General features: G+C 45.2%; 1 pseudogene; it reads left to right on the top strand.

The window, feature by feature from the left end:
• Nucleotides 1-13,096: 13,096 nt before the first annotated feature.
• On the top strand, nt 13,097-13,802 carry LOC127211028 (40S ribosomal protein S10-like; annotated as a pseudogene).
• Nucleotides 13,803-21,773: the final 7,971 nt, after the last annotated feature.

Here is a 21,773-nt window from a genome sequence, read left to right as displayed (position 1 = left end):
ATTATTCTGTAATATTTTCCATTTAAAAGCGATCTCCTTACAAATGCTCTTGCTATTTGCATGTTATAAAACTTGATGTCTCTGGGCCCTGTGGTGATGGATTTTAACATACATACAGGAAGTTCTTCAAACATGAACAGAAGTTGGCAAAAGATTGCTTTTCTGTACACTTCACAGAAGCTGCTAATGCAAAGTTGGCTGCACCATATAAATTATTCAGATTATAAATCTAAAAACATTAGTTCATCATGATCAATAACCTCTAAGCGAGCTGGTGTGTGGGATTCAATTTGGGTAATATAATTAGTTTTGAAATATTCAAATTAAAGGTGACTCAGAGCCTCATAAAGAACAGAGGCGCCTGATTTGTAAATAAAAGAACACTGCATTCCGATCTTTGTCATAACAAATCCAAATTATCCTTTTTTTCCACTTAGATAAAAATCTCCGTTTTTTTTTTTTTCATTAAATCATACTTCTCTGATATTACAAAAGCCTTGATTATTGAAAAATGTCCAATGAATTATGGGAAATCAACCAAGGCCGTTTACTGATGAATTAAGCTGTGTCACCATATGAAAAAAAAAATAATTAAATCCTAAATGTCAGTATTGAATACTGTCCCCTCTACACTACAAAGAATTTCACTAAAACTGACGGATGTTCATTCTAATTAAAAGCTCCAGACTGTCATCCTTACTATGTGTCCAGCATAAGCTATATCATTTTCTAAAATGTATGTTTTATGTTCTGTTTTCACTAAGGAAATACAGTGCCTTCATATTTCAAATCATTTGCCAAGAAGAGTGATTTTTTTTTCCTTATCTAGATCATTAAAATTAGAGTAGATCAATCCTTGTTTCAATACAGCCTTTCAACATTCATACTGGGTCTCTTAGTTGGGGTTTTTATTGCTATGAAGTTGACAGAGGCAACTCTTATAAAAAAAAAAAATTTAATTGGGGCTGGCTTACAGTTTTGAAGGTTTAGTCAACTATCATCACGGTGGGTGGCACACGGGCAGACATGGCGCTGGAGAAGGAGCTGAGAGTTCTACATCTTGATCCAAAGGCAGCAGCAGGAGACTGTGTGCCACACTGGACATAGCTTGAGCATATAAGACCTCAAAGCCCGCCCCCACAGTGACTCATTTCCTCCAACAAGGCCACACCTCCTAATAGTGCCACTCTCTATTTGAATGCCACCAAGCATTCAAACACTTGAATCTAAGGGGACCATACCTATTCAAACTACCACACCGATGCTATTTGAACCAACTGGTTCTTTGGTGCGGGGCTGTCCTGTGCGTGGCAGGAGGGCTAGCCTTCTCCTACTTCATTGACTAGACCCTGATAACACCTCCCCAGTTGCCTTCCATCAGGGATGAGGGAAGGAAAACTATTGTCCCAATTGAGAGCCACTGTGTAGCCTTGGCAGTCCTGGACTCCTGAGTGCTAGGATTACAGGCGTGTGCCACCACAGCTGATTCTTCTTAAGCCTCAGAGTATAAATTGTCTGAAGCTCTGAATAAAACTGGCTGTTGCCTGAGACTTTAGTTTGCCTTATTTTTAGGCTCCACTCTCTTAAGTCCCACCACCGCTAGGGTGGTAAACACTAAGGTATGTTGACTTCAGAAGGCCTCAGGCATATCCCTAGAAAACATACTGCAATGCACGTATAGCCTGTGAGAGGTAAATGCAATGCACGCTCCATTAATTGAGACATGGTTAACAAATGAAAATAATAGCACATTTTGTAACATTCAATTAAAAACTAGTGCCGGGCGTGGTGGCGCACGCCTTTAATCCCAGCATTTGGGAGGCAGAGGCAGGCGGATTGCTGTGAGTTCGAGGCCAGCCTGGTCTACAAAGTGAGTCCAGGATGGCCAAGGCTACACAGAGAAACCCTGTCTCAAAAAAACCAAAAAATAAAAACTAGTAATTTCAATTCTCAGTATTTCATTTGTATTTTGGAGCTAAAATTTTTAATCTTTCACTGCTATTCTAGATTTGACAACACTCCTAGACAGTGGTACCATCCCTAGTGGATATGACTTGGGAATTATTCTGGGTATTTTATTATTCACTTTACTGATGATGTGTTTACAGAAGACTCCATCCCCAGTCAACCTTTACCTTTATTAGTATGCCTAACCATTTCCCCAGATGATCATTTAGATCAGAATTTTTTTTGTAATTCTTCAAAACTTAGAGAATTGAAAATGACTTATTCAGGCCTTCACCACTTGTAGAATAGCTGGAATCCCACCAGCTCACCTTTGATGATGGCCTGATAATAGTGTGATAAAATCATACCATTGTTTGAATTTCATCAGTGTCTACCACACTCATCCCATGTATGCTCAGCAAAAAGATGGCTGAGGTAAGCCCCTTGGCCAGTTCTCAACCGTCCTAGCACTGCGACCATTTAATACGGTTCCTCAAATGGTGGTGACACCCCCCCCCCAACCATAAAATTACTTTTGTTGCTACTTCATAACTGTAATTTTGCTGATGTTATGAATCGAAATGCAAAGATCTGTGCTTTCTGATGGTCTTCGGCAACCTCCAAAGGGGTGGTGACCCACAGGTTGAGAACCACTGCCTTTGGTGCTTCCCTCTGGACCTCTAGATTTTCTTACTAATTAGTGATCTTGGTTATCAATAGATATTTGGGACTATAGACAGCAGGCCGGTAAGGTTGCTCTGTTCTACAGCAGTGAGATCACATGAGGGAACTGATTCACAGTCACTATGACCCAGGTGGCTGGCATGTGACCAGAGTGGACAACTTATCATAAGGTAGGTGACATACGGCTTACAAATAAGACATATCAGCAGCTTTATCTAGCACGTTCTGCTTGGCACTTCTAAAGGAATTGGCTTCAGTCTCCCTTCTCAGTACAAACACGTGAAGGAGGCTTGCATTCAGTCTACCTGTCTCAGGCTAGCCATTACCTCTGGAATGAGCTCCTATATATCCACACCACCTGTGACTGCTCCCTAACAGGAAAGCGCTCTGCTTTAATCTCCACATGCCCTGCTCCCAACGTAGTTGTCTCAAAATCCATTTTTGCCAAGTTTCTTAAGGAAACTGATGGCACAAAATGAGACAATTACTTGCACTCACCAGCCCCCAGCCCCCACACCCCATACGACAACCCTGTGCATGCCCAGATTATGTGGTTTCTTGGTTTTTGCCTTTGCCTCGTGTGGTCTGCCTTCTTGGTAACAGAGTCCGTGGAGGGGCCTTCTCCTGTCTAGAAAGAGTGGGTGGCTTTGAGGCCAGTGGCTTAAGTGCAAGCTGACCAGAGCCTGTTTGAGGTCTGTCATGGACAGTCAGCCCAGAGCTCGCTTTTACTTTCATTTTAGCCATTGGTAACCACACTTGAGAGAGTAGAGTGTTTAGCAAGTCTAGTATTACTTTGAATTTCCTCACATGTCCTTGAGTGTCCTTTGGTAACTTGTATTAGAAGTGACTGGTCACAGAGCAGACATGTGGGGATCAAGGTCCCCAGCGTCCATCACTGTACCAAGTCCTTGCCTTTGTGAGGCCACAAGAGTGGAAGATTTTTGTCCTGACATCAAACATGGGGTATGTTTTCCAACAGTTCAGTTCTCCACTAAGTCCCGGAATTAACCTCAGACTGAACAGGTCAAAGGACCATTCGAAAAAGACTGTCCCCCACTTCAGAAGCCAGTCACACACAGAGGGTCTACAAACTCTGGGGTCTATGACCTCCTCCTCTTTGGCTCAGTGACTTACTGGAACAACCTGAAAAACTCAGGAAAGTGCTTTACTCACAGTAGCATATATATACATATATAGCTATAGTTATTATAATATTAAAATTAATATGTTTATATTATAGTGTTATGTATTCTATTATATAACGTATTTATAATATGTGCATAATATTTATAGTGTATAATTATATTTTATGTAATATATAATAGCTATATATTATATATAATATACATAATTATAATGTTATAATATTTATTATATATATATATAAAGATACTGTTCAGAAGCAGCCAGATGAGAGCAAGGAGAGCACCCATACCCCTTCTGCACCCACCCCTCTCCTGGCAGCATCCAACACTTCCATGCACTTAACCATGGCCACCAACCCCAAATGAAGAGGTTTCTTCAGTGCTTTTACCACTGGGTGTGGTCATGACCACTGGTGATTCACTGGGCTCCTTTCCCTCTCTGGAGATCAAGAAGCAGATCTGAAAGTACCCAACTTCTAAGAGAGACATGAGCTTTCTGGCCCCCAGCCCCACCCTGAAGCTACCTGTGTCCCTATCAAGAGTCACCTCAACAGAACAAAGATGCTCCCATCACCCTTACTTCTCCAGACATATTATAGAGGTTTGAGGAACACTGTACCAGGAGTAAAAGTAATGGCATTAATTATGTCATTACTATATCACCAATAATATGTATATTATCATTTTATAACGACCACTTAATAAACTACACCTGTCGACGATGCATTTAGATGCCAATTAGAGCACTTCCAATACTGGCTTTTAAAAAAGTTTGTTTCTTGTTTTTTTTTCCCCCCCAGCAGGAAGTTGGAGCTGGACTTTTGCTGGTGTTGGTTCTAACGTTGAAGCAAAGCAGAGCTCGGGAGCAGGGCTCTGATTCCCCTAGGCTCTTACTCACATGAGTGCCAGGTTCTCACCAGCCAGGGAATAAGCTGCAGATGGGAGCAGGCAGTCTCAACTGCTCTCTTCCTCCTGACAGAAGGAAGATAGTCACAGAAGCCCCAGTATCCATTCACTAATTAGATGATTCTAACAAATACTTACATCGTGGCTAACACATGTTACGTACTTTTTCTAGGTACATGAGACATATTAACGAACAAAACAACGATCTCTGTTCTCATAAGGTCAGTATTCTAACAGGCATGCGGAGGCAACAAGCATATAAGCACAATAAATTAGGTAATTGTACGCTGGGCTAAAAATTGACAAGTGCTATGCAAAAAGGAAAAAGAAATCACACATATGAGAATGTGGTAATAGAAACAGGATGTAAACCTAATACTGGCACCAGGAAAGGTGCGAGAAGGGGATTCTTGAGCCAAACCTTAAAGGAAGTGGGGCAGTCCTAAAGGGGTCTCACTCCAGGCAAAATAGCCTGTGCTAAGCGGGGAGGGGACAGCTCCCAGATGTTCCAAACCCAGCTGGAAGCCAGGCAGCTGCAAAGAGGACTCAGGCAGGTGGTGGAAATCGGCCCTGGTGAGCACTGGAGGACACTGGGACGGAACCTGAAGATGTGGTCATCTGGGTCATAGACGTGGACTTGGCCTTTCATCTCATTTCCCAGAATGAGCCGTGTGCTCAGCATCCTCTGGAGCAGGGGATGGCCTCTTGATGGCTGCGCACAAGCAGGATCTCTCAACAGAGAAGGGGAGGAAGCCGAAGGAAGAGGAGTGAGGGAAGATAACAAGGCAGCGACCACATGGGTGAAGCCTCCCAACATCACCCAGGGAAGTGACTTGAGGAATGTCCTAAGAATCAAAGGCTCTTAAAAAAAAAAAAAAAAATCTTCCCCTCTTCTAGTAGTTTTAGGTAGCTTAGAAAAGGATAGATTTCACTATCGGATTTTCATAGTTATAGCAAAACAACATTTAAAAACATCACAAGAACAATCCAGGCAGCCACCACTAAAATAAAAGCAGACCTTGATTTTTCTCCTTTTTTCTGATTATCTGGTCTCTGGGTGGTTTTGACACTTGCCTAATCCCTAAACGTCCTGGTTTGTTGCTGGTACCACAAAGCACACTTCTGTAAATTGAATGATAACCTGACGGCATGTACCATAATAATTTGTGCTGCACTCCAGCTCCCTCCGTTTGCATCCTGGCTTAACAATTCTGTGTTTCCATGTCTTCATCTGGACAGATACATATGATAACAGTAGCAGTACCTACTTCTAGAGGAAGGCCGTGGCAGTTAATACATCAAAGCCACTGACAGCACTACTCCCATCATGTGTGCTCACTTACTAATTAGCTATACTGAAGCAATTTGCCATGTTAACTGAAGATCCACCATGTTGCCCCTGCAGCCGAAACGTCCATCTTTAATATGAGTATTAAAGCACCATATCCCTGAACCCCGACTTGCAGGGAAATGTCGGGCTCCGCGTTCCAGCAGCACTCTACAGATGAAATTACTCTGCAGCTCTCACAACTCTGGGGACACACTCACCACACATTTTTTTTTAAGATGATGGGAATTGATTTTTATCTTTAATTTTTGCTTACAAATAATTCATCTGCTGTGAGCAAAATAACAAGTTCCGCAGGGAAAAACACAGGCGCCAGACCCTCCCACCCTGCCTTGAGTCAAAGGGAAAGAGATATATCTGCCACCAGCGAACTTAATGAGAAATAACCTTTGGATCATAGTTTCAAGTTAGGCTCTTTTTTTTTGTTTTTTTTAATTAAATCACATTAATTGCACCCATTAATAGTGTAGTTGTGTTATTTCCATATATGTGTGCGGTGCATGGATCAAATGCCGCCTCTTAATCTCCGCCCTCCCCGCCATGTTTATACTTTTCCAATCACTAATAGTCACTCCTCAGGCCGACTTTGCGTGAGCTTCCTTTCACGTTTGAGAAAAAGCATTCCATTCTCGTCCTTCTAAGTCTGGCTTGTTTTGCTTAATGTTATGTCCTATCCAGTTCTATTCATTTTACTACAAATGGCAGGATTTCATTCGTGTGTGTGTGTGTGTGTGTGTGTGTGTGTGTGTGCGTGCGTGCGTGCCTGTCTGTCTGTCTGTCTAAATAAAACCTCATTGTGTGTATTTCCCACATTGCCTTTATTCATTCGTCTGACCATAACCAGATCCCCACGCTGGTTCATTGCCTTCACTGGTGTGAATGGTGTCATTATAAACACAGACATGAGGGGTCTCTGGCACTTGGATACACATCTACAAGTGGCATTGCTGGTGCAATAATCAATCTCCATTGCCATCGTGGCAGGATTTAAAACTCACCCAGAAGGCACAGCTCTCAGCGTTATCTCTGGGATGGCGTTTCCAGAGGGTTGAACTAAGGGAAGATGTGAGAAAAATTATCGCCCAGGCTGCGATAAAGGATAAAGCGCCGATCCCAGCATGCCTGTCGCTCCTTCCTGAATGTCTCTGCGAAGTGGCCAGCCTTCTCCTGCTCCCGGCACCACTGGGTTCCACCAAGCTGCACTGCACCCTCAGGATGCACTACACCCTCATGAGCCAAAGGAAACTTTCCTAACCTGCTCTTTGTCAGATCTTTGATCACAGCCATGAGAAAGGTAGATGATTCGTCTGGATGATATGACAGCGACGGCCCTGTTTTTACTTCTTAGGTGCCCTCCCATATTGATCTCCGTAGTGGCGGCACTAACTTATGCTCACAGCAAGTGTGTAAGAGTTCTCTTTTCCTCTGAATCCTCTCACCATCTGGAGGGGAAGGCGAGACAGGGTGCACCTATGCAGTTCAAGCCTGCACAAAGACAATTTCTGGCAGTGAACTCACAATGCCTCGGCCCCTCTAAAGTGCCAAGAGTACAGCTGTACACACGATTCCAACCTTTTTTTTTTTTTTTAATTATAAATAATATTCATTCCTGTAGTGGAAGTTTTGATGTCATTGATAACGCAGTTATGTTATGCAAGCATGTTTTCGTTTTAATCCCAGGTGTGGGATATGAGGCTGAGTCAGATCATCCACGGCAACAGACTATTTGCCTCGAGTGGCTCTGAGAGGGACGTGGTCTTTGCCAGCTGCAGATATGGACCTGGGCCATAGATCTCCCAGAACCACTCACCGGTGAGATTTCCCAGGGATTGGGGAGCATTCAGTATAATCACCTGAACATTAATGACAATATGATTTTGATATTACAGCTCTCAGTTGTCAACCCTTATTAGTCCCTGGCCACTGGACTAAGCATTCTGTGCACTTATCATACATTTTAATAAATCCTAATAAATAGTTATCATCCTCAAGAAAATCCAATGAGATTACTATTTTTGCCACTAAAGAAGGAAAAAAAATCAAAATTTCCATGGTTAAGTAACTGGCCAAGAAGCCCACTATTAGTAAGTTTAAGTTTGAACCTGAACCATTGAGTTACTCTGTTTTCACTAGTCTTAACTGTCACAACCTGCATGACCCAGGGCTTGAACTAACTGGGGTGAATGAAGAAGCAACATCAGACACACATGGAAAAGCTGAGATCAATCCAATGGTTTATACACTCTGATGGAGCCAGATCAGCAGTGGCCTTCCAGTGGCCAGGGGAAGGCTTTGCCATCTCTAAGGGTCTGAGGCATTGGGATCCTTGGCATGGCTGTGCTCATGTCAATATACACACTTGGGGCTTCATCAGTTCCCAACCCTTAACTTGTTCATTTAACCATGCAACAAATATTTACCACATATCAAATACTGCCCCATGAAAAACTGTGCTGGCTCCTCAGGTTGGCACTCTAGAAAATCATGCAAGAGGAGGAAGGATCTTCAGTTGAAAAATGCCTCCATAAGATCAGGCTGTAGACAAGCCGCTAAGGCATTTATTTTTTTAAATTAATGATTAATGTGAGAATATGTCAGTGTGGAGAGCCATGCTAGTAGAAATCACTATGCTTAGAGCTGTGGCTGACAGCTGAGCCGAAGCTGCTTTTTTCCATTCTGTGACCTTTGAGCTGTTTTCCGCAAAACCAGCAATGTTCTAAACAAAGGTGTAAGAGCTTGCGGTGTTTTGCTATATAAGCTGCACTTGCTTAAATAAAGTTGAGTGAGCCTTGATCAGGACTTATCTTGGCTCCATTCTTTGCATCTCTGTCCCCTCAGTCCCCACTCCTTCTTTCAGGGACCCTGTTCGACTTGCTCCGAGGGATGGAACACCTCACCCACTGTGGGTGGTGCTACCCCTGGGTGCTTAACAAAGCAGGCTGAGCAAGTTGTGAGGATCAAGCCAGTAAGCAGCACTCCTCCAGGACCACTGCATCAGCTCCTGCCTCCAAGTTCCTGCCCTGAGTTCTGCACTAACTTCCCTGGATGTTGGACCACAGGCTATAAGCTGAAAAAAACCCTTTCCTCCCCAAGTTGCTTTTGGTCACGGCGTTTTATTACAGCAACAGAAACCTTAACTAAGACGAAGATGAATATAGTCTATGACCTCTGTCTTCAAGTAGTTCTCAATAGGAAGAAGCAGTAAGTTAATTAACAAATTTCTATGATGTATTCAAGAAAGAGATAGAACCTTCCCCCTAGTGTCGGTTACCGAGTCCGTGGCCGCACGCACACATACCACTGATCTGCAAATACAGCCTTGAAAAAGTAGCTGCTTTAATTTGAGCATCTAGTCTTTCAGCAGCTGATCTAATCCCATTTTGTGGGCTAGCTTAGTTAGAGTTTTATTGCTCTGAAGAGACACCTTGGTCACGGCAACTCTTAGAAAATGTTTCATTGGGTCCGGTTTCCAGTTCAGTCCATTAATATTAATATCCTGGTGGGAAGTACGGCCGCAGGCAGGCAGACATGGTGCTGGAGAGGTACCCGAGATCAGCAGGCAGCAGGAAGAAAGAGAGAGCCACTGTCCTGGCTCGAGCCTCTGAGACCTCAAAGTCCACCCCCAGTGACATACTTCCTCCAACAAAGCCACACCTACTCCAACAAGGCCACACCTCCCAATAGTGCAACTGTTTGGGCCTATGGAGGCCATTTTCATTCAAACCACCACATGGGCTTATGTAAAAAGCGAGTGAAATCCAAAATCCTGGACAGAGTCCCAAGATATTCTTTTGAATATCCTTAGAGCAAAGTGTTTCTGTCCTGCCCGTCACAAGGACAGTCTGACTTTCAGTTTCACCGAACAATGTAAATGTCACTGAAAGCCAGTGCTCCTCGGGGTTCAGTCTCAGGGCACTTCCATCAAAACAGAGGGTAGCGGAGACAAAGGAGTAAGGTCAGCCATTTCTCTTACCTCCTTGCCTTGTGTCCTTCCTACACTGCCCGGCTTCTCTACAGCTGGAGCCAGGAAAGACACAGCCAGGTTTCTTGTCTGTCAGGACTCATATGAGCCTTAATGCTCTCTGGCCTTGGGGGTCTGGGAGCTGAGTATTCCTGTGAGGTGCCGTGCTGTAGTAAATAATAATAATAATAATAATAATAATAATAATAATAATAATAATAATAATAATAAATGTTTATTATTAAAATCCTTTCATTATTATGGCACTATCAAACTATAAAAAACACAGATACCTGTTGTATTTAAATAAGCCTGTTTTCACCTGGGGCTGGGAAAATATTACCCACTTAATCTACCTTGTTATCTCTCAGCCCCACATCCTATGCCATTTGCTTTAATCATTCCTATCTGGGCTGATTCCCGTCCAATCTCTCCATAAATATTTGCACATGGTCTTTGTCTGGGTCGCTGCTCTCCACGCCATTTTGAGTTCACTCCACTCAGCCCACTCACTACTCCTTTCTCCTCTAGTTTCTGTCTCTTTCCATAACCCTTGTCGCCCAAAGCCCATGAGCCTTAGCTCCGCCCTCACCTCTGTCCTGCCCAGATGGAGGCCTTTTCTTCAGCCAATCAGGGATAATTTCTTAGGCAGCATTACAACCCTCACTTTGGGGTAAGTGTCTGCAGACCTCGGGTAGCAAACTAACAATAACAATAACAATAACAATAACAATAACAATAACAATAACAATCAAATACAGAGCACCCGACCTTGCTGTTACAGAGCTAGGGAGGAAACCTCCAAAGCACCGGATCGGACAGCCTGGACAGCCTCCGTGCAATGGCCCTCCCCTGGCTTTTAACCCTCCCCTTCTCCATACCATCCCTCTTGACGGGTTCACACCTTTTCCTCCTCTGGCTTGAGCAGGGTTCAGAAATAGCTCTAGGCACTCAGGCCTGAGGGGGAAGCCTTTATCAAACCTCCTCCCCTCACAGCCCAGGGATCCACTGGAAAGAGGTTGTAGGAAGATTGGTAGCGCCTAAGGTGGTGGCCGACTCCAAGGAAACAGCGGGGTCTTCCAGAGACAACGGGGCTCATGTGAACACCCATAACTTCGGACGCACACACAAGACCTCCTCCATAGGCCCAAACCAGACAAAAGTCCAGCTCAGAGAAGGCAAAGTGGACATAAAAGTCACACTCTTAACCAGGAAGCTCTCTGTAACTAGTACCTGCTGGGAAAGGGGGAATCAGGTTTCTCCAATGAAGTGTTTCTGAGTGCTACCAACCACACTCCAGGGCTGGCACCCTGCCCAGGGGTAGCTCCCAGAGACAACACAGACTTCATGGTTTTCTTGTGCACTTTGTGTTTTGGCTTAGTATTTTTTGACTATTGGGTTTATTTGTTCTTATTTTTTTCATTAGGGCAGGTTGTTTGCTCAAAGAGAGGAAAAAAGATCATAAAGTTGGGTGAGTACAAAGTCTGGGGAGGGGAAAGGATATGATCGAAATATATTATACAAAAATGTTTTAATAAAAAACCTACAACTATTTTCAAAAGGCTCTCGGCTATTTCCCTACATTGATTCTCACGTCTGGGTCGTAACATTTGCAAGTTGTTATGAATCTAAAGTCAGGTAACTTCCCATGAGGAGAGGCTCTCCTCCAGTCAGTCAGTGGGTGGCCTCAGGTGTCTTACCAGCAGAATCACTTGTGTTCTCAATGCCTGTGGGACTTCTTGTTTTGTCTCAGGTGTCCCTCTGGTTATCAATTGTAAAAGGAACTTTCATTCCCCTGGCTCAATTGCTGTCTGGGGGGCTTACTATCTCCTTCTGCTAACCTAGGCCTAATCCTGGAATCTTCTAGCCCCCATACAATCTAACCTAGGCCTAGAATGTTCTTAGCTTCTGAGACTTACTGCTGAATAAGCTCACCCTTACTTCTTTCTGGGCTCTGGGCTGGCTGGTTCAACTCAGCTGTTCTGGCTGGAACTCCTCTCCCAGCTGACTTATTTAATCTGGCTTCTCTCTCAGCCCAGAATTGCTCTGCTTGGCCTCAAACTAACTCAGCAATCTGCTCTAAGCTTCTGCCTTCTTCTTATTTTCTGGCTCATACTGTCTTCACCTGAGTTCTCTCTGCAACCCATCTCTCTATTTATTATTACTGTCCTGGTAAAATTTGCCTCCTCTCTCTATAAAACTGCCTCTTAAGTAGCTTCCCTTTCCTCTCCGTTCTTGTAAGAGTTGGGCGTATCCTAGTCTGTCAAATCTTCTCTGATTCGTCACCTTTTCTGCCACTCAATTAGACATCACTTTCAAACATGGGTCCTTCCTTCTACAAACTAACTTTACCTTTGTTTGGGATTAAAGGCGTGTACCACCATGCCTGGACCTAAGCTTTTCTTTACCTGATACTTGCTCTATAGCAGGCTGGCCTTGAACTCAGATCTGCTTGTCTCCTGGATTAAAGGCATGTTTGTGTTCCAGCTGGATCACCCAGACCTAGAAGGCCTTTGGATGTGATCTCTTGCCAGAACAGCCATGTTCTGAATAAGCATTCCTCTACCATCAATCCCTGTGGGACTTCTGGTTTTGCCGCAGGTGTTCCTCTTGAAGATCCCTTCCTGGATTCAAGGACAGAGGGAAGTCCCTCCTTCTGTCCCACCCTTGTGGGTAGCAGAAGAGACACACATAGCACAGGTTGTTCTTCCAGTCTCTTCTTTCCCTGAAGTAAATCATGAGCTCACAGAAGCCAGCTGGTAGCTCTCCTTTGCAACCCCAGCACTTGTGGTCTATCATCTGCCCTTGAAAAGTGGCTTTACTAAGCCGGGCGTGGTGGTGCACACCTTTAATCCCAGCACTTGGGAGGCAGAGGCAGGCAGATCGCTGTGAGTTCGAGGCCAGTCTGGTTGACAAAGTGAGTCCAGGACAGCCAAGGCTACACAGAGAAACCCTGTCTCAAAATAAACAAAACGGAACAACAAACAAAATAACAAAGATGAAGACTGACGCTCTGAACTGCTTCTAAGGCAGGCGAAAGGCTGATTTGTCCAAAAGGGTGACGCTTGCTTTCCAGCCTCCATCTCGGACCCTGCAGCCACCGTGATGTTGATGCCTAGGAAGAACCGGATTGCCTTTTATGAACTCCTTTTTAAAGGAAGGAATGATGATTGCCAAGAAAGATGCCCATATGCCCAAACACCCGGAGCTGGCAGATAAGAATGTGCCCAACATTCAAGTTATGAAGGCCACATGCAGTCTCTCAAGTCTCAAGGCTACGTGAAGGAGCTGTTTGCCTGGACACATTCTATTGGTACCTTACGAATGAGGGCATCCAGTATCTCCAAGATTACCTCCACCTCCCTCCAGAGATCGTGCCCAACACCTTGTGCCACAGCCATCCTGAGACTGGCAGGCCTCGGCCCAAAGGTCCAAAGGGTGAGCGGCCTGCAAGAGTCACCAGAGGGGAGGCAGACAGAGACACCTACAGAAGGAGTGCTGTGCCTCCTGGTGCTGACAAGAGAGCCAAGAATGAGAGATGGCTCAGTGGTTAAGAATGCCGCCTGCTCTTCCAGAGGTCCTGAGTTTAATTCCCAGCAACCACACAGTGGCTCACAACCATCTGTAATGTGATCTGATACCCTCTTCTGCAGATAAAGCACTCATATGCAATAAAAGAAAGAAAGAAAGAAAGAAAGAAAGAAAGAAAGAAAGAAAGAAAGAAAGCCAAGCCAAGGCTGGGGCTTGCTCAGTGACAGAATTCCAGTTTAGAGGCAGCTTTGGTCATGGACATGGTCAGGCACCACAGTGAAGTTGAAGATTGTGTTGCCTTGAATAAACTTTAAAGAAGGGGGGGGGAAAGTAAAGCTACATGCATAGCACACTCTAGGGTGTGCTGAGGACACGCAATGTGTGCTAGGGAATGCTGGGAGATGAGCCTTGAAGTCCGAGTGCCATGCTAAAGAGTTTGTCCTTGGGCTGGACATGCAGCCCAGTGGCAGAGCACTTACCCAGCATGCCCTGGCTCTGTTTCCAGCATCACAAAATAAAACAAATTTGGCTTTTACTGAGCTCTACAGGGAGCCTCAGAGGAAGGAGATCTAGCAAAAGGGACCTCTGTGAAAGAAGGTCTCACAACTGGGGGGAAAGGGAAACAGAAGTTAAGGCAAAAGCAAGTACAGTGTGGGCACGAAGCGTCTGTATTCATCCACATGCCTCTGTATCCCTCTGATTGTCTGTATATATTTTATCTTCTGGACCATCATGAGTCTAGAGACAACACACACACTTACTGAAGTCTTAGTAAGGTCATTTCTTATTTTTAGAAATCTATTTTTTTGTACTAACACACACACACACATACATACACACACACACACACACACACACACACACACACACCTCAGACTAATAATCTCAACACAGGACTTCATGGGCTCTGAGACGAAGCTTTGGGCTCTTGTTTCTCACTGTAATTACACTTATCAAAACATTATTTGGGACCCACATTCTAAATCAGAACAGGTGGTTAAGTTGGCCTCACAGTGACAGCTTTCTAAGTTTCATATCATTGTTAACATCTGTATGCAGCTCACTAATTCTTTGCTCGTACATTTTGTTTTTTGGTTTGTTTTGGTTTGGTTTTTGAGCAATTATTTGGACGCATTCCTACCCGTGAAGCTAGCTGTTTGCCCACAGAACTACTTATGCATGTGGATCCACATTATTTTCATGGAAATATTTAAATTGCCATCTCCTGGGTGTGGGGTGAGAACAACTTAAAAGCTCTGAGAGAAAATAGTAGTTAAACTTCTCTTTGGAAGGTCATTCAATATGCTCTGCAGGCCAAGGGGCTCTTTCCCCATTTTTGTCCCAGACTTGAATCTCCTTAATTGGATTCCCTGTCACATACGATGTCGGCTTCACCCAACATTACGATAAGCAAATTCATATTTTCAGTGGGATTCCCAGATTTTTCTTAATTATAGTAAGTCCCAGTGCTCAGATTTCAGTAAAGAACAGAAGTGTATTGCATAACCATCTCCGAATGTCCTTCCTCTCCCAGATCAGTATGGATTGCAAAGCCCTTCACTGCCTGACCAAACCACCTAAAAGAAGGTCACCAAGTCTGCCACCATCTTAAAGACACCCCATGACTAGGCTTGGGCGCTGTGTCCTTGACACCCTCACCTCACAGCACGTCCTAAAGCTCAAAGTCAGTCATCTCAGTGTCTCCTGAGCCCCAAGCCAGGCCAGCACACAGTAGGTCTTCAGCAAAGTTCATTATTTTATTGACATTCATGCAAGGATAGGCAGACCTGTTAGGAAGCCTGTCACAGACTTCCTGAGGATGTTGTGTTGTTGTTGTTGTTGTTGTTTTATTGAGCTTTCTTCCAATTAGCAATTGTTTTATTACTCCTACAATTAGAAGCTTCCCCCCTCCCAGGAAGGTTGGAGCAGAAACACAGCTTTTTTCAATGAGGCTTGTGGGTTGATCTTCTCTGGATTGAGAGACACTTAGCAATAGTAAAGTAGACAAATAGGGGGACAGTTTCAGAGAAAATTTGCATATGGCACAGTCACTGTGGGGAATACACAACTGAATGGAATGGGGGCAGGGAGGGACTGAATGAAGCATCCTTCGGAAGGAAAATAAAAGCCAGACCATAGGTATGTCTATCGCTGGCGTCACCACCCATGGCCAGCAGACCCCATCTTCCTCCCCATCTCTATGTAGACCCAAGCAGATGTCAGGGGTCTTTCAAGGCTTTGGCATCACACAGGGGCTGCTTTGCCTTTTTAGATTTTTGCAGTGACCAACTAGTGAGTTCTGGGCCTCTCCAGTGTAGACAGCTAGTGTTGGACTCCCCAAACCTCCAATCACGTAATACACACACTCTCTTGGTTCTGTTCCTCTAGAAAACTCTAATACAGGCAGCAATAATAACAACAACAATAGCGTTTTCTTAAACAATGGGCAGCATTTCTTGAGGCTACTAATTTGGATGCAACCAAGGATCAACAGGATGTCTTATAAAACCTCTGCTTTGGGGAGAAGAATCTACACAGAGTGAAAGGGAATCACTTCCAACTTGCTAGAAGTGACATTATTTAAAGGGTCTGAATAATCGATCCTCCAATAACTACTAGTACTTTAAAAACAGAATATGTTACCATTCGTTAATATGTTGAAAATATTCATCTTAATATATGTATTTGTTTTAGGAGGACCTTATAGCATAGGGTATAATTAGACTCTTTACATACTCCCTGGTCCTCTTGTATAACCAGAGTGTGTTTATGGCTATTGTATATGAAACTTGGGTACAGTTTTATGACTTTTTCCTTCTGCTTTAGAGAATTATCATTGTAACCCTGACAAGTTATTGATCACACCTATACTTTATTTGATACTAAATTCCCGGTCACCATTTAATTTTAATGGCATCATTGTCACAGAGTAGAAAAAATGTTCCATTTTGTGAAAGACATGGTTTCTAAGGATACAATGTGGCCAGCGAAGGGAGAATTATAAAATCCAAGACCCTGCACGTTACAGCTGTGGCCCCAGCGATAACACTTCCTGTCTTAGGAAGGAGACCAACTAACAGATTGTAAGATGGATAATCAACAGCCGCTTTCTAGAGAAAATAGACTTTAATCTGTTATTTGACAGGAAAGAAATAGAGTAAAGATATGAAGCCACAGTAGGTGAGGATAGCTGAACAGACGAATGGAGTGTTTGACCTAGGCCAGTCCACTCTGCTCTACTTAGTCCAGAAGCTCCCACCGGGTAGCTGAACATCTGGGGCACAAAAGTGAACGCTGCTGTTGTCCTTTATGATATAACGAGTAATTATTATTGTCCTGACCCAGGCGCCATCCTGGGATGACATCTACAGGCAATTGTACTTAGTCTTTATTCTCAAAAGGCTCTCAGTCCAATGGGGGAGCGGGGGAGACAGAACGGCAGATGGTACAGCAAGGTAAATCTTAGAAAATGACACACACACACACACACAAAAAGAAAGTACAAAATCTGCATGGGTAGGCACAAGAGAGGGACACACACACACAAGTGTGAAAGTGTAAAAGGAAGCCCTGTGGCCTCCCTCAAGCAAGGGCAGCCTCAGCTTATCCTACAGGGTTTCATGTAGCCCAGGCTAGCTTCAAACTCACTGTGTAGCTGAGAAAGAGCTTGAATTCCTGATTCTCCTGTTTCTACCTCTTTGTTCCCATGGTTACAGGCCTGCGCCAGCACTCCCGCCATCCCTTCAAGTTTTAAGTGGTACGCCAGAATGCTCCAGAGTTCGGTCCAGCGGTAGCTTGTTGTTTGTTTGTTTTGTTGTTGTTGTTTTGTTTTCTGTTTTTGGAGACAGGGTTTCTCTGTGTAAACCCTTGGCTGTCCTGGACTCGCTTTGTAGACCAGGCTAGCGTCAAACTCACAGTGCCTACCTCTGCCTCCCCAAGTACTGGGATTTCAGGCCTGCACCACTACTCCTGGCTTGGTGGTCCCTCTTTGTTCCTAATCTATTTGTATATTTAGGTGATCTCATTTAACATTAGGATATCTAGACTCCAAATGTCATCAATGTGCATGAGTCTGTATGAACTCTAGCCCTACCCTCTTCCCTGGATATATTATATTCATAGTGATGTAGCCAAAAATCTACTAGATCACCTACCTATGCCTACCACCATATATAAAAATGTACATTCACAGTTCATACACACACACACACACACACACACACACACACACACACACACTACCACCACCACCCCCTCTGTGACAGTATTTCCATAACTCAATAGCTAACTACATCCATCCAATACTTGCAGTTTTTCGAGCTGAAAGCCTTGATTTTTAGATGTGCTTCTCTTTCTTTCACATGTTGTCTACAGCCAAGATCTGATCTTATTTGGTCCCTATCTCTGCCATTCCCCAAATCCATACCTCTGCAGCCCCTCACCTGGGCAGCAGTCTACCTGGCCTCCGGGCCTCCCCTGCATCCTCTACACAGTGGTCTCCAGGCCTCCCCTGCATCCTCTACACAGTGGCCTCTGGGCCTCCCCTGCATCCTCTACACAGTGGCCTCTGGGCCTCCCCTGCATCCTCTACACAGTGGCCTCCGGGCCTCCCCTGCATCCTCTACACAGTGGCCTCGGGCCTCCCCTGCATCCTCTACACAGTGGCCTCTGGGCCTCCCTGCGTCCTACACAGTGGCCTCGGGCCTCCCTGCATCCTCTACACAGTGGCCTCTGGGCCTCCCCTGCGTCCTCTACACAGTGGCCTCTGGGCCTCCCCTGCATCCTCTACACAGTGGCCTCCGGGCCTCCCCTGCATCCTCTACACAGTGGCCTCTGGGCCTCCCCTGCATCCTCTACACAGTGGCCTCCGGGCCTCCCCTGCATCCTCTACACAGTGGCCTCTGGGCCTCCCCTGCATCCTCTACACAGTGGCCTCCGGGCCTCCCCTGCATCCTCTACACAGTGGCCTCCAGGCCTCCCCTGCATCCTCTACACAGTGGCCTCCAGGCCTCCCCTGCATCCTCTACACAGTGGCCTCCGGGCCTCCCCTGCATCCTCTACACAGTGGCCTCTGGGCCTCCCTGCATCCTCTACACAGTGGCCTCCGGGCCTCCCCTGCATCCTCTACACAGTGGCCTCCGGGCCTCCCCTGCATCCTCTACACAGTGGCCTCCAAGGCCTCCCCTGCATTCCTCTACACAGTGCCTCCAGGCCTCCCCTGCATCCTCTACACAGTGGCCTCCGGGCCTCCCCTGCGTCCTCTACACAGTGGCCTCTGGGCCTCCCCTGCATCTTCTACACAGTGGCCTCTGGGCCTCCCCTGCATCCTCTACACAGTGGCCTATGGGCCTCCCCTGCGTCCTCTACACAGTGGCCTCTGGGCCTCCCCTGCATCCTCTACACAGTGGCCTCTGGGCCTCCCCTGCATCTTCTACACAGTGGCCTCTGGGCCTCCCCTGCATCCTCTACAGGGTAGACTAGGAAGCCTATAACACTCTGAATAAAACCCAGAGGCAAACCTATGATTTTAAAAGGCCAGACATGAGCTTCCTGTCCTTGATCCTCTGTCCTGTTGTTGTTGTTGTTGTTGTTGTTGTTGCTGTTGTTGGTACTGAGGATGAAGCCAGGGCCTCATGTTCTCTGGGCAAACACACTACCGTGGATCTCTATCTCCACCTGACGCTCTGACCTTACTCTCTTATCTATCTAAAACCCCTGCACTGCCGCTGCATCACACAGATGTCACACTTCAACCGGTGCACATGGCTTCCCCAAAACCTTTGCTGCCTTCCAGCTGCCTAGAACAGTGATTCTCAGCCTGAGTCATGACGCCTGAGGGGGTGGGGGATGTCGAATGGTCTTTCCTAAGACCATCAAGAAACATAGATATTTACATGGTGATCCATAACAGTATCAGAATCACAGTTATGAAGGAGCGATGAAAATAATTTTATGGCTGGGGGTCACCACAACATCAGGAACTGTATTAAAGGGTTGCAGCATTAGGAAGCTTGAGAACCACTGGTCTAGAATATTCTTCCCTGAAATAAGTTTAGTTCCCTTCAAGTTCTGCTCAAATGTCGCCTTACCAGGAATGTCCTTGGCTACTCTGTATAAAAATGCACATCCTCTTTTTTTTCCAGTGGTACCTTGAATTGAACACTGGACCTCAAGCATGCCAGATTCTATCAAATAAACTACATTCCCAATCACAAAAAAACAGTATTATTATTGCTGTGGTTGTTTTACATCTGCTTCCCAAGTGCTGGGATTAAAGCATATACCACAACCACTACATGGCAAAAAAAATTATTACTATATTTTTAATGTCTGTTTTGTTTGGTATACTCAGGAATCACACCCAATGCCTCCCAAGTGTTCTACCCATGTAAGCTACACCCCTAGTTTCTTCAACTTATTTTGGCTTTGGCCATGGTGAACTTTGAGGTGCGGTGTGAGAGTCAAATGCAGATGTTCAGATTCCAGAGAATGAATGAGCCTAGAGCTCTGGTTAAGTGGTCACAACTGAAGACAAAACCCACAAATTTTCAGCTTATCTTAACAGTTGCTAAGTAACATCATCAGAGCGGAGGGATTGTCACGCTCATGTGCTGTTTCTGAAACGTTATCTGCCTCCCGGCTTTAATCCCAGCACTTGGGAGGCAGAGGCAGGTGGATCTCCGTGAGGCCAGCCTGGACTACAGAGCGAGTTCCAGGATAGCCAGAGCGGTTGCACAGAGAAACCCTGTCTCGGAAAACCAAAAACATTTTTAAAAAAAAATTTTTTTAATGCACATCCCCATCTCGGTTTTTCTTTTTCCCCTTTACCTGGCTTGCTTGCCCCTACCCCTACCCCCCACCCCCAGTCCCTGCCTGCCTGAGCTATCTATCACACATTTCGTGTACTCAGTGTGTTCCACCTAGCCAGGGACTTGCATGCTTTGCTCCAAGCTTTCCACAGGCACCAAAATAGAGATTGGCATGATATTTGAAAATACTTGTTGAATAAACAAATGAACAGACTTAAGATAGCTCGAGACACTGTGTTCCCTGAAGGCTGACCACATGGCCGCTGACTGTAGCTGGAGATTGTTCGGCTGGAAGTGCCCTACTTTGGCAAAAAAAAAAAAAAAAAAAACTAATGACACCCAGACATTCTGGTGAGAACTGGCAATGCACCTGGAGACAATTGTCCTCCCTGGTACCCAGACCTGATTGCCTGTGCTTGAATGATTACATGCACGTCAGCCTGTTCTTTTTCAAGAAATGTCCATGTGAAAATGGCCATCAAGTAAGCCAGGTGTGGTGGTACACCCCTGTAATCCTAGCACTCAGGAGACAGGGGCTAGAGGATTGACTACAAAGTGTGTTTCAGAACAACCAGCTCTACATTTTTTTTTTCAATTGCAAGAATTCAGGAAATGGAGAGACCTGGGGGCCGAGGGGGGGGGCGGGGTAGGCAATGGGGGGGGAATAAAAAAGAATGTTTGAGTCTGAAGTAACTGAATCTACAAAATCAAAATGTTGCGATCAGAATTTGTACACCCAATGCAAAGTTCAAAAAGTGGGGTCGGGGTATGTACAGCTGGGAGGCAGAGTTGGAAAATCAGATGCCAGGAAATAGCCACACCTGCGGTCGCACCTATGACCTAGCTCCAAGGCTTCGAGCTATATGCAACCCGTTAGGAACTACTCCCTGGACATTAAAATTTAGATAAAGGGCTGGGCATGGTGGCACTTACCTTTAATCTTATCCCTTGGGACGCAGAAGCAGGTATATCTCTGTGAAAGTGAGGCTTGTCTGAGGTGGGAGGTGGGGCGAGAGAAGGGAGGCCACAAAGATACTTATATCACAAGCCTGTCATAAGTCAAGGCAGGAACCTGAAGGCAGGAACTAAAGCACACCACAGAGGAATTCCACTTACCGGCTTGCTCCCCAAGGCTTGCTCCGCGTGTTTTCTCATACAGCCCAGAGCCTCATGTCCAGGGTTAGCACCACGCACAGTGGGCTGGACCCTCCCATATCAAGCAGATATACCATGCCACTGGCCAAATGTCACAGAGGCGCTTCCTTGGTTGAGGTTCGCCTTTGCCAGGTGTGTCAAGTTGATACCAAGGTCAGCCATCACACGGGCTTAGCATTCAAACCACATTTCGAGCAGAAGCCACAGAGCTAAGTATAATATTGCATTAGTCTTTCACGTCTCTTCCATCTTCTGCATTTTCTACCGTATCAGTGTAATTTAAGGCC

Source organism: Acomys russatus, chromosome 28, assembly GCF_903995435.1.
Source record: "Acomys russatus chromosome 28, mAcoRus1.1, whole genome shotgun sequence".
In the NCBI taxonomy this organism is placed as follows: Eukaryota; Metazoa; Chordata; class Mammalia; order Rodentia; family Muridae; genus Acomys; species Acomys russatus.
The sequence above is the reverse complement of the archived record's forward strand: the minus strand, read 5'-3'. Positions and strand labels throughout refer to the sequence as shown.